This window comes from Zootermopsis nevadensis, unplaced genomic scaffold (assembly GCF_977971745.1).
Source record: "Zootermopsis nevadensis isolate Lab colony 2312 unplaced genomic scaffold, Znev_1.0 Znev_ptg000012l, whole genome shotgun sequence".
Classification (NCBI taxonomy): domain Eukaryota; kingdom Metazoa; phylum Arthropoda; class Insecta; order Blattodea; family Termopsidae; genus Zootermopsis; species Zootermopsis nevadensis.
The window spans coordinates 9,762,423-9,776,681 of NW_028259144.1; the positions used below are offsets into that span (position 1 = coordinate 9,762,423).

At 36.4% G+C, this 14,259-nt stretch overlaps 1 protein-coding gene across 3 annotated transcripts in view; it reads left to right on the forward strand.

Annotated features, from left to right (window-relative positions):
• Positions 1 to 14,259, forward strand: part of LOC110827656 (cell adhesion molecule 1) — a 474,923-nt gene that overhangs the window by 63,945 nt on the left and 396,719 nt on the right. For 2 of the 3 annotated variants that reach the window (XM_087347883.1, XM_087347885.1), the window contains exons 2-3: positions 11,510 to 11,579; positions 14,221 to 14,257. The exons of the other annotated variant lie outside the window; for it this stretch is intronic. The gene's annotated coding sequence lies outside the window, so the exon portion shown is untranslated. The remainder of the gene's footprint in view (positions 1 to 11,509; positions 11,580 to 14,220; positions 14,258 to 14,259) is intronic. 3 annotated transcript variants of the gene reach the window in all.

Here is a 14,259-nt window from a genome sequence, read left to right on the forward strand (position 1 = left end):
TAGAATTTATTGAGTGGCTGCTTCTATTCTCAGTCGTTTCAGTTCGGCGGGATTGGTCAACTTAAACCGGGTTGGTTACAGGCATGTGTAGTGTCCAGTTACACGTTATGGTGGAACTTTAATCATGGTATATTTCTGACAAAAACCATTTTATAAATGATACGTAAAACAATAAAATGAAGTGAATTATCAGGAAATTTTGCTTCCCATTTCAGCATACATTTCATTTCACTAATCAAAATGTGTTCTTTATAAATTATCCACATTAGTAATCTTAATTCTTTACGCATAATCCTCATCGATTATGTTTTGAAATTTTAACTTTATTTATTCTTCTTTATAACACGTTTTTGTGTGTTCTCCTGCATGGCCTGTTAATTTTAGTACGCTGTATCAGTCAGAAAGATGAGCGTGCAACGCATTGTTTCTATTCATTTTAAAATACAAATGTCTTTCCTCTTTCGTTTTTCAGTTTAGTATAAATATTCCGTTCTCCACTGTTCTGTGGGGGTGACTCTTCTGTATGTTGCAAATGCAGAGTGCCTTAATTATTATTCTATGTATGTCTTCGTTTTATATGTAAAATAACAATGAAATTCTTTCCTGCATCTACCAATTGTTTTTTTTTTCATTTTATTGCTTACATATCAGATTGAAACTATATTATGATATTGAATCATGATTAATCATGTCCGATTCCTATCATTTGCTTATTTTCGACGTTACTAGTCATTATACATGACTTAAATACACTGACGGTTGTTAGTAAGTGATTTGTAGATATGATTATTTGCATTTAATTTCCGAGCAGTGATGCATCATATTGGGAAGATTCTAGATTTAATCTCTGACCGGAGTCTGTCTAACGTGACTAACGTTTTTCGTGATTTTACTCAGTTCCTCCAGCCAAATGCCGAGATAATGCCCAAATTAGACCAAGACCGCTCACTTTACTGTTCTTTCCAATTCATTGTTCGCCCAAAATCCTGTAATACTGGTCTACGTAATCTGACTTACTGACAGCGTAGTTAAATTGAATATATATAAAATTTTCATTATCTGATAATATATAAAATGCGGCTTCTTCTCGTAGCCTATTGAGGAAGAGTGACACATGATCATACTTCCAAATTATAATCGTGTTCTGGACCGCGGTTGTAATATTTATGAGCGGTACAGTATACTAACAAAAGTAATTTCGTCTAAAATTTTAAAAAAAATTGTTTTGTTCCCTACATATTTGTTTAGTTCTTGATCCACCAATTCCGCATTTTACGAACGTTAATTAACATATTTTCGACTTAACACAATTTTAAATGAATTTACGAACCAAAATAAAATACGTTATGCCATTTGTTGTTTCTCTATTTGTCCCAGCTCTTGTATAGCCGGTCGCCATTGTTTGTCGAGTTCAAAACAATGACTCTTGTGGTGTATCGATCCCTCTTATCGTGACTCCGAGTGGATCATCGCCCATCAGTATCGAATATCGCCACTTCGTTTTCCTATTTCATTCCCCTTTTGTAAGTTTATTTTAATTACTATTTATTTATTAATGTTCTTATAATAATACACTTGCACTAACATACATCTACAATAAATATTTAAGCTTCTCTGATGCCATTTGTGTATCGATGTCATGTCATTTCATTAAATTATTTGGAAATTTGTTTTAAAGAAAGGTATAAAGAAATACTAACTTTTATTAAAATAGGCACATGCGCACATGTTTTTAACACTTAACTAAAACCATTTTGTTTTTAAAATTTCATTAATCTGCTTTTGTTTGTATTCATTATATTTCATCCACTCTTATGGTATTCCATCTCATCCCTTCCTGTCTCATCCCTTCCTATGTTATACAGTCCCTCTCTGTCCTGTGCCATCGCATGTACTTCAAGTCCATCTTATTCTGTCGTATCAGTTTTGCCTGTTGTTATTGTTACGTTCATGTCGGGTTTACATTTCCCTTTTTTAACGACACATAACACTACCGGGTTTTGTTGCAACATGGAAAATTAGAAGATGGCTGTCTTCTGGGTTGTTGCACCATGTAGTCTGGTAGAAGTTTATCGACTTTTCATTGCGCTGATAATAGAGGCAGCAAGGACCTCTGAAACGTCTGTAAACTTCTACCAGACTACACGGCGCAACAACTCAGAAGACAACCATCTTCAGACTCACCGCCGTGAAAACATCAAATACTACTTAGCAACTTAGCTTTCATTTAAACACCGCTGGCAGGCCTCTATAAATTTTTACCTGTGGTTGTCATTTTCTCATTTTTAATTCTGTTTTTAGTGGTATGCCCTGCTGTGTGCACATCTGCATGTAGGTAAAGCACGTAGGTTTTTTAAGATTATCAATTTATTTTCTGTCAGTAGTAGACAGGCGCAAATAACATTAGAAGCGTCTCTAAATACATATACAGGCTCTGTCCTATCCCATTTTATCCCATCCCATTTTATCTCATCCCATTTTATCTTATGGTATACCGTGGTACCATACTCTGTATTTCTTCAGTCTGTTTTATTTCCTTTCAGCTTCGTAATCACAGAAAATTGTCACCAGTTGCAAGAAGTTGGCCAGACACGTAGCTTAGAACTGCAGTGTTGTAGTCACGTGCAATGCCGCACGGCGCTGTTAACTCAATCTGACGTTAGATTGTGTATTCCGTGTTCACGCGTGTCTCCAATGATTCTGTTCGAATCAGTACGAGCTCTTAGCGTTCCATTTGTTTGAATTCAAGTAGCGGCAGAGACGCTGGCTGGTTGCTGCCTCCAGTGGCTTTATGCTTACATTCTTTATTCTACACAATCTTTCGTACAAGAAATATTTTAATAATCATTACCAAATATTATATTATTAATTTGATCAAGATAAAGAAAGATGAGATGGGCGAGCCATTTAAAACGAATGGAAGAGACTAGAAAAGCTTACTTAAATTTCATCGGATAACTTGATAGGCTGAGACTCCTTGGGGGGACGAGAGAAGATGTAGGCGAGAGAATAATATTAAAGTTAATCATTCATAAGTAGCGTATGACGATGAAACATAATTAATCTTAATCTAGATAAACGTGTTCAAGTTATGGACCAAAAGCAGGCTCTTGTATACACCGTAATGAACCTTTGGGTTATATAAAATACTGGAAATTTTACTACTGAACAGCTGTTAGCTTCTGAAGGCAATTGTGTTCAAAGCTTGTCTTAAATGGTTAGATTACCAATATTAGCCTCCGAATTCTCTTTCCAGCACATCCAACCTTTGTTTTAATCATTGTTCACCAGGTTTAAATTTAATGCCGTCTTCGACCATATTCTGTGACATGTATCTAAATTTCATTGTAATAGTTTCATATATTATTTAACTACTTAATTTGTTTGTCCACTGATGCTGTAAATGCATTTTATTTCTCAAATATACGCTGGTATGTAAAAAGAAAAAGTTTTATATCAAGATTTTCCATAGCTGCTTATTGCCGTATTATCTGAGTGTCACAATCATATTACGTTATAGATCTATTCGATTTAAGGCTACAAGTTTTAGTTTAAATATCAGACATTTTTTATCGACATGTATATTTGTTAATGTAAAAACACAATGAAACAAAGAGTATTTATGTGGGATTTAAGGTTTTCACGGCTTTGAATCTGAAGATGGATGTCTTCTGAGTTGTTGCGCCGTGTAGTCTGGTAGGAGTTTACCGACGTTTCAGAGGTCCTTGCTGTCTCCATCAACAGGGCGATACTGCTTGTCCTGATGATGATGATGACAGCAATGACCTCTGAAACGTCGGTAAACCTCTAAAAGACTACACGGCGCAACAATCCAGAAGGCAGCCATCTTAAGAGTATTTATGTTTGCTGTAGCTAAATTTACTTTAGTTTATATGGTTCAAATTCTGCGTCTCTTTCCTCCAAGTTTTTTTATTAAATGTTTGCGTTTGCAACACTGAAAAAATTACTGTAGGAATTTTTTAAATTAAAAGAGGGCTGTAGCTTGGAAATGAGGCATTTGTCATTATTTTGGCCCGTATAAATTACATTTACATTTCTTCCAGACACCGTATATACCTTTAAATATAGTCTGCTATAGTTATTTGATATTTTGTATCTTAACTCTTCTCCTGATATGCCTTGTCTAACCACTCTTTACACACCCCATCTCTGAGTTGGTGTAAACTTAAGGGAAAATTTCAAACGAAGTCATTATACCAGAATATTAAACAGTAGATATATACCTCCATTCCCCCATACGTCGTCGTAACGTTTTGCTTTGTTAATTATTAATAAACTTTTAGCATTGAATCCGAAGACGTTTTTAACAAGAATTATAGAAATGCCAAGGGAACAAAAGTTCTTGGCATGAAAAATGCCTGCTATTGGTAGCTGCGAGTCTATTTCCAAACGAATTTTGTCACTGATGACAGCTTTCAGAAGTAGTTGCCGATTGCTAGGAATGGATTATCGACCACACTTCGGTCTTAAAGCAGTATGGCGTGACGGAGTGTTTTTGATAGCGATGAACTGCAACCTCTGCCCTCTATCCTTGAAAATAATCTATAAGTACGTATCGTGACGTCATGCGTGTACAAGCACCCTGTTACTTTCCATGCAGGACATTAATGGATGGCACTAGTGACTTTTTTCTCACTGAACCCCAGCATATTTAACACCACCGGTCGTGACCCGTTTTAAGACACCTTGCTAGGATTTGCATGATGAGATTATCTGGATTTAACAGGGACAAAGCAGAACGCAGAAACGTGGACATTAAAGAGCTTGAGTTACGAATCCACGTAGTCTTATAACGTAATAGCGAAAGTTTCAGAGGAACGTATTGCCTCCATCTTCAGGGTGAGTTCGAGGTGATACGTAGCTCAGCAAAACCGCCAACAGTTTACAAGAGTGTAAAAATCTGAAGATGGAGGCGGTATGATCTACCACAACGTTGGAGTCCAGAAAACAAATCAATATATTTACCATGCTATGAGCGAGGCATGTGTTATAATATGAATGGAATAAATAAGAAATGAATACAGAATTTAAGTCGAAAGCTTGAAGAGAAGGGGCACTTGCTAGACCTGGTCGGAAATGAATGGATAATATTGAAATGGGTCTTAAACGGCGTGTAATGAAGTAGGCTGGATTCATGTGGCTTAGAATAAGGACAGTGGCTTGCTTTAGTGAACACAACAATGAAAAAACGAAGTCCAAAAGATTTTGAGTAACTGAGTGAGTATTAGCTTGTCGAGAAGGGCTTTGCTCCATGGACGTAATTTCGCATTGTGCAGTACTGCAAGAAGGATAAAGGCATTAACTGGTACTGAGTGGTGATACAAAATGATGCAATTTCAAAAAATCGCGGGGAAAATAACAGTTTTGTAAAAAAGTCTGTTTGCCATTTAATGTTAGTGAGTACAGAGGGTACTTGCCCAGAATTGAGAAAAGTGTCGCGTATGTGTGAGCTTGGTGAGGCGCTCCTGGAAACAGCAAATCCACATCGTGTTGTGGGCTTAGCATTAGTGTTTAGAATAAGAAAGATTTAATAAATGTTTTTAAAGAACTGGTGTTTATGCCGGCACTAAAGATATTAAAGATTTCTGTCTTCTGGTTTATTGCTTCTTGTAGTCTGGCCGATGTTTATGAACGTTTCAGAGGTCATACTGCCTCCGTCATCAGGGCCTGACGGAGGCAGTATGGCCTCTGAAACGTTGGTAAACATCGACCAGACTACACAGCGCAACAACCCAGAAGACAGAAATCTTCATCGCCCTGATGACGGAGGCAGTATGACCTCTGAAACGTTGGTTAACATCGACCAGACTACACAGCGCAACAACCCAGAAGACAGAAATCTTTATCGTCCTGATGACGGAGGCAGTATGACCTCTGAAACGTTGGTTAACATCGACCAGACTACACAGCGCAACAACCCAGAAGACAGAAATCTTTATCGCCCTGATGACGGGACAGTATGACCTCTGAAATGTTGGTTAACATCGACCAGACTACACAGCGCAACAACCCAAAAGACAGAAATCTTCATCGCACTGATGACGGAGGCAGTGTGACCTCTGAAACGTTGGTTAACATCGACCAGACTACACAGCGCAACAACCCAGAAGACAGAAATCTTTATACTCACCGCTGTGAAAACCTCAAATCATACTGGAACATGTAAAATTTACCAATTTCATAAAATGTTTTATTTGAAAGCCAACTGTCTGTTCATGTAACAATGCGCCATTTTATTTGTGCATTGTAATTCTCATACAGGGGAAAATAGACACATAATAATGATACTTTAATCAATGAGGTTAGCAGGAACCCTTTTAAGTGAAGTTTGACGCATATATGTTTTTATTACATTTATTCACGATTTTACAGTGTATTTACTTCTATGTACCTGACAAAAACCTACATAGTGCAGCAGCTATTTCTGAAATACATTTTGTTTTTTGATGCCTGTTCATGCATTATACAGATTTCGTGTGACCCATTAATATAGTTTGCATCAGCGTCTTTCGATTGATGTATGAAACTGATGTGACCTTATCATCCTTTTGTAAACAATTTGCTGTTGATCCTGTGTTTACAAAGGCGACAGTGTTGTTAGCATTACAAACTATTTCTGTTCTCAGCAGTTTTCCAAAATATTTTAATTTATCATTTGTATCATTCATTTGTTTTCTAAGCACAGAAGGAATCCTTCACAACGTGCATGACTCGATAATTTAATTTTATAACAAGGAATTTGTTTATCTCAATTCTGTTATGCCACCTGTTAGCACTCAAGAAACAGTGCTTTTATAAACTTTGATTAAAGTAGTGCTTTCGATATCAATCCGCATAAAATTCCGTTTCTTGTGCTTAAGAATTTTGGACTTGTTTGTAGTTGCGTTGATTGGTTGCACAATTCTCTGGTTAGAGACAGTACATTGTTCGTATTTCTGTAAATATTTCGTTATCTTCTCTTGTGAAGGTTCCAAAATAGGTTTCTTATTTTTCAATATATTTATCAATGATATAGGTGAATATTAGTAAGCCTGAGTTCCTTTTGTCTGACTATTTACAGTTATATCGAAATAATATAAATCTTGATCACTGTAAACGTTTTCAGAATGACGTTAATTCACTGCAAAACTAATGTTTGCATAATAGTATGAAATTTAATCAGGTGAAACATTAATTATATCCTTCACTCATGATACAAACAGTATTTATTTTAATTACAAATTATTCAACAATTTAGTGTCACTCATACAGTGTTTTAGAAATCTCGGTGTTCAGGTAGACTACCAGATTTTTTTCCACTGTCATATTGCTACAAGTTTTTAATCTGTCTAAAAGTGTTGGGTTTAATTCTGTTCATTACGCCTTACTTCACTCTCGATAGCTTTCTGATTTTTTATACTACTTTCATTTCGGGTTCAAAACTTAGTTTGCATCTGTCGCCTGGAAGTGTAAAAGTATCTCTGGTCGACCACGCAGTTTCGCATGAAAGATCGTGCGATTCACGAACTGTGATTCGCTGAATGCAAAAGAGATATTTATTACTTCTTTAAACTTGAGTTGAAACTACTGGAAACCTGCACGGGTAACAGTAAATTTAGAAGTGACAGCCAAGTCTGCAAGGGAGATTTCAAAATCTATTCACAGAATAAATAAGAGTGAAATGCGTTTATTACACTGCATCGAGAGGTTAGATCTTACATCTACATCCAAAAGGGAAGAAGAACAATTTCTTCTTAAGAAAACAAAAGATGTCGCGAATAATTTGGTGAGAGTTTCTAGACATGTTTTATTACTTAACTCTAATTAAAATGCCATTATCTGTAAATGTGCAGAAATTTGTGGAATCATTTATAACTTTGATAGAAAAAATGAATAATTGGTTCAGATGGAAGGGATGCTCTTAATCTATTGTTCGTAAGCCTGAATAAACCAGAATGAAACAAATACAAGGTTTCAATGAAAATCAAGTAACACGGTTCTTTAAAAACTTTGAACAGTTAATGATGTAACCCATTTTTCTGCAACTGATATCTATAATGTGGATGAGTCTGATTTTTGAAATGTGCAGAACCAAACCCACGTTTTAACACCTTTGGTTAAATGACCTGGTTAGTTAAAAAAATCTGGGTTTAAAATTAACGCTGAAGGAAATTAAGTAGGATTTGAGGTTATCATGGCGGTGAATACGAAGATAGCTGTCTTGTGGTTTGTAACGCCGTGTAACATGGTAAACTTTACAATCGTCTCATGGGCCCTTGCAGTTTCCTTACGGAGGCAGCAAGGACCTCTGAAATATCAGTAATTTTCTTCTGTATTACACGGCATCATAATTCTGTAGAAATCCATTTTAATTTAGGTAAAATTCTTAAAATATCTGCCATGCAATATATTTACGAAACCGAGAAGCAGATTTGTTTGAAAATAAAAGACCAAGAAAAAAATGTATAATTTATTTTATTCAATTATAACGGACATTGTGAATAATTAAAGTACCTAAATCCAAATCTAAAATATTTGATCCTAAAATTTCACCTACATTTTTCAGTCTCTCTGAAGAACCCATAACATCGCTTTCCTCTATGATGAGGCTAGCAATAAGTACGAAGTCATAATCATATAATTTAACAGTCGATTTTCTATGTAAGTTCCATTTATACAGATTCCCAGTACATTTAATAGGACTATGCCAGTTGTAACCTTAGAATTACGCACTATTATCTTATTTGTAATCGTGAAATAATGAAAATATCTCAAACCCTTTCGAATTAGAAACGTTTCTAATGTACCTTCATACAGACTATCATATGTCCAATGATTCGTTGGTAATATCCATCAAACCGAAATTTAAATGTGGAATTTGGCTGTCCGTCATATCATTTTACTGTCTATAAAAATGTTATTTTTCAGAATTGCATATTTTTTTGAGGATCATCTAATGCACGTGATTTCAGGAACTGTTGTTTAATGATGCTAATATTTCTCTCAACTCAAAACTTTGCACATGTACTAGGTTTATATTATTATGGAAGCGAATAAAGCAGTTGAAGTTATGTAGGCTGAAAATACACAGACAGTATGTCACCCATCACATTGTTTGATGAAATTGCCTTAAGTAAGACTGTTCCACAAATCTAGAGCATTTTTCTGGCACATTCGTCTGAAACGCCCAAGTGCCTTGCGAACCACTGGTAAGAGGAACGATGCACAGGATTTCATTCTAAAAGTAGCAGCAAAGGATTTCAAAAAGGGAAGATACAAAATACGAAAAAGGCGCGTGGTGTAACTAGTGTGTTAATTAAATCTGCGCTACATCGTGTTGAAAAACTGGTGTTCTTTGTTGCAAGGTAGAGTGAGAGACTTTGTTCTGGATCATCGAAGTGGAATACGACAAGGATTGCTGCTGCTGTAACTGAGATGTCTGAAATAAAATTAAATGTATGGACGAGCAGATACAAACCCATGCATAAAATATAATTGCTGATGTATAAAGAAAACGAATTTTCAAATATTCAGTTTAACAAAAGGACATTCCTTGAATTTTACTCTTAAAGTGTGAAGCAGGAACTATGATCTAAAAACAATTTGTGTAGAGGGGAGACTATTTATTTGCAGATAGATTTTGTATTTTATAGGGTAGGTTCCCGAATCCGACGGGGTCTAATAAGGGAATAGTCCGGTACGTCAGGTCGAACCTTACCTTAAATTTTGCATGTTTACAGAGCCTATCTAGAATGTCTTTACGAAAAATTTTAGCTGCCTATACCCTGTGCAAGGATGATAAAAAAAAGTACCGAAATTTGGAACGCACAGTACAAATTCTCCTCCACGACGCACGGGCATGACCGCTGTGCGCCAAGCAGTGGCGCTGTTTTCCCAGTGAATCGTGTGTGATTATGTTACAGTAGTATAATGATTTCATTCCTGTCAGTTTAATGTTTACATCAGTCAGGATAATAAGAGTTTATTTAGAGTTTCGAATTTGGACCTTTTAAACTTTCCATGGGCTTTCACAACCATACATTTTATATTAGGAACCACGCATTGCTCGCGGAATGCGTACAGAAATATTGATTAGAAAAGTTTTCCTATAACTGACACAGAAAGGTGAAGCATCAGTAGTATGTTTGAAGCATATATTCAACGTACACCACGAACATCACATCTGCAAATTCTTCTAATTTTCAACCTTTTCTTGTTTTGCGCAAAGCTCGAGAATGCAGATCAACGTAACAAGACAAACAATATGCATTGTGTAAATATAAAGTTCATGGTTACGTTGTGCGTCATGAATTGTCCATCGTACTGCTATGTTTGGTTGATTTCCGGCCTGAGGCTTGTGCTGTGGTGTGTGAGGTATTTTGGTTTCAGCTCACTTTGTAAAATGTAGCCAAGTGCGAAACATCCTTTCGAGATGCAAATGGGTTGGTTTTTAATCGCGGTTATAGTTCTAAATTGTCACGGCTTGCAATGTTTTGCCGCTGAATCACCTGACGCGAGTTGGTCTTCGAAAATTGCAGACATTTTTGTTAATGTACTTTGCTACATGTCTTGTAAATGTTTTGTTTTCAATATGTTGTAAAATCTTTTAGAGTAACTGCTTACGTTTCAGAATTTTATTTTCAAATGTAGACTGACCATGTAAATGGAACGTAGGTAGTTTAATCGAATACGTAGGAATAAAAAGTATATTGTTCGTTTAAAAAGGAAAATTGTGATTTAAACAAAGTTCTGCAAACGGACAGTTATTTTCACAGGTGTTCCAACAAAATTGCATGGAAGTTTCTTAATCTATCATTGTTGAGGGGTTAAGTTTTAATAAGAGGCAATAAGACTGGACGTCTTGCTTGGGTGGTGAATAACGTTCTAACGAGCAGACTTGGCGTACCTTTAACAGTTCTGTTCGTGAGTGCTAAAAGCAATTTAGGAAAGCCGTTAATTCAGCACGTAAGAGGCTGGCTCAAACTACATTTTCTCAGAATTCAACAACAGAAACATGTTTCGACACTTAGGTTTTAATTGCACTCAGCATATATATGCTGAAACATGCTAGGGTGGATGTGGTGTTTGTAAGGTCGTCGCTCACAACTGCGACGTTTAAGACCTACGCCGATCACGTGGTCCATGCCGTTTGCTGTAAAGTAATTGGATGGCAGACTGTGCCAGTCTGACACGCCATCCGTCTGCAGGTACTGGGCGCGGTTTGGTTTAATTTTCTCCTTTTTACAACGTCAAGCAGAGCATTTGTCAATGCACTTTTTAACCTTTAATTGTGGGCTCCATCAGTTTACAAGATCCTACCATATTTGGTCCTGTATTGAGTTTTTTTTAAAAATCTAGTTGTTTAAGATCGATTTTAATATTATCCTTTATATTTATCTATTATATTTTATCGATTTAATTTATAGTAGGTGTATTAGGTTAATAGTACAAATCAAAACAGACCCATTGACTATATTGATAAAATTCTGTTTTCTTTTCTCACTTTTAGATCCTGATACTCCCATATTTTAGCAGATGCCTAACAATTTTATTAAATCTCTATTACATTCCATGGATCGGTAAGTCAGATTACAATAGGGTGTGGAATAAGTCGTAGAAGTATTTTAAATATTACAAATACAATTAATACTGTTATAAATATTTCACATGTTATAAACAAATGGTTCACATAAAGAAGTAATATATTACAAAGACATGCATTTGTTCATTACATACAGTAGATAAATTATACTACCCATTTAGTAGACAAGAAAATCTTAATGAACAATAGAAATTCGTCAACAGAGTAAAAATAGTGTGTAATTAAGTACTTTCATAATGATTCTTCAAATTTTGCCATTTATTCGATGGTAAACTGTTTAAAATTTTGATGACTGCATAACATGCACTCTTCTGAAGAGTTGAGAGGTTGTCAATTGGCCTGTGAAGCTGATTATTGTTCCATGTGTTTACAATGTGTACAGCAGAATTAGCTTCAAAATGCTCTTGGCTATTCACAACGAAGTTCATTAATGTGGAATTACGGGGGCTAGTGAAGGTCCTCATCTTACTGTTAACATCGGACAACGAATCGGAAATTCTGATGTTGTCAAGATTTTGTATTACAGTTAACTTGTATTTTCTTATCCTCGTGTTGCGCATACCGTACCATTCATGTTTACTGTGAACTGTAGTGAAGCCTTGTAGCCGATAAGCTGCTACATTGCATGTGAAAGCAGTGTGATACTATCGGGCACAAGTGTGAAGAACTCTGCTCTTGAGTGCCAACTCCTTGCGCGTGAGTGGCCCAAAGAGTGTACTCGTACATCACTTCGCGTAGGGAACTAGGTTTTACAGCTTCTAACAGTAGGTGGCAGAAATGTTCCGGAGTCCTTCATCAACCACCATGCATTGTGTTATGTTGTTCAGATTTTTCGACCAATATATTTTCGCAGGCGATTAGGAGAGGTATTGAAATTGTTAAGACTTTTGGTAAAGGTACAGATAATTCAGTTGATTGCATTTGTACAAGGAAAACGTCCATGAGAAACGTACCGTCTACGTTTCATGTCAATGGAACGCGAGAAGCAAGATGAAAATCTCCATAAATAGCTACTCTAGGATAAGCAAGGCGGCGAGAATGAAGGTGGCTGTATTCTGAGCGGTATGCCCGTGTTGTCTAATACAAGGCAGCACGCACCTCTGAAACGTCGGTAAAATTTTACAAAATTGCGGAAAAATATCCCAGAAGGCAACCACCTTTATATTCTTGAATGATTTAAAAAGAACTAAGGATTGATGGAATTTAAAGTTATTTAATATAACTCAAAATTCATTAAATGGTTGAATGAGTGAGATTTGAGGTTCCTACGGCGGCGACTGTGAAGATTACAGCAAACACCTTTGAAACGTCGGTGAAATTCTGCTATACTACACTGTTTAACAAACCCAGAATACAGTAATTACCATGCAATTTAATGAGTTTCCGAGTCCTAATTTCGGACATCACGTGTACCCTGATGTTTAAATTAAACTGTTAATGGGGTCAGAAATTAGTGGAAGTATGGAGAAGATTCTGTGATGAAGGAAGTTGTTACTAGAGTGGTCAAATGACGGAGAATAAGATTGGCGGGGCATATAGCAACCATGGAGAATATAAACATACCAAATTTTGGTCTGGAAACGTAGGGGTATGATCTGACTTGGAAGACCTAAGCTTACGTTGGAAGGATAATATTAAAATGAAATTTAAGAAAATGGTGTGTGAGAGTTTGGATTGCATTTGGGTAAGGAAGGATATTGATGGGCTCTTGTAAACACGGTAATGAAGTTTAAGGTTTTATTTTCTTTACCACTTGCGCGAACATTAGCTTCTGAGGAAGGAATTTGTACCAACAAATTCTCATATTCTCATGTATAGCCATATTATTTAAGATACTCTGCTTTATCTCTCTGAATTCCATCCAAACAAAGTTCAGAATTGTGTACGGGCAGACGTTACAACGTGACGATAATAACTTCGAAGTGCAGTCTGGTATCGACTTTCCTTATCGACGTAGTTCGCTCTCATGTCTTCAAATAAACACCAGCAAGTGATCGGAACATGGCGGCGGCGGCGGCGGCGGCGGCGGCGGCGGTGAACGCTACTGATCGCATTCATAATGGGATGGCGTCTATAGATTGTATACTCAATGCCCCATAATTTTTCATACAGAAAGGAAAATTCATTGCGGACAAGCCACTGGAGAGAGATGGTTGGTGAAAAATGGCCGGAAGCAGGGAATTTCGTTTAGTGAAAATGCGCGCAAAATATTGGGAAACTTGAAGGGAAGATGCCACTTCATATATGTCAGCGTAGGGGGAAGATAATATTGAAATTGATCATTTGGGAAATTGGTTAATGAATGTGGTTTGGATTCGTCTGGTTTAGGATAGGGATCGGTGGCGGGCTCTTGTGTTTTCCTAAAAGGCGGGGTATTTATTGACAGCCTGATTGCAGGCCTTACATAAGCTTCTCAAGGAGTACACTGATTTTTGGAGTTACATTTTTATTTTTTGTCTTCAAACAAAATTATATATTTCTAGTTCTTAAATAAGTCTCCGTGCTTATTGCAATAATATTTTTAAATAGTTTTAGTGCTATCATGTTCTAATTTCCTCATCCAAAGATTTTGTTATAGTGACCAGGTAGGATTAACCCGTGTTTTTCTTTTGTTTCAGGTAAACTACAGTCTGTAACTTTACGCGAACAACTAAGGT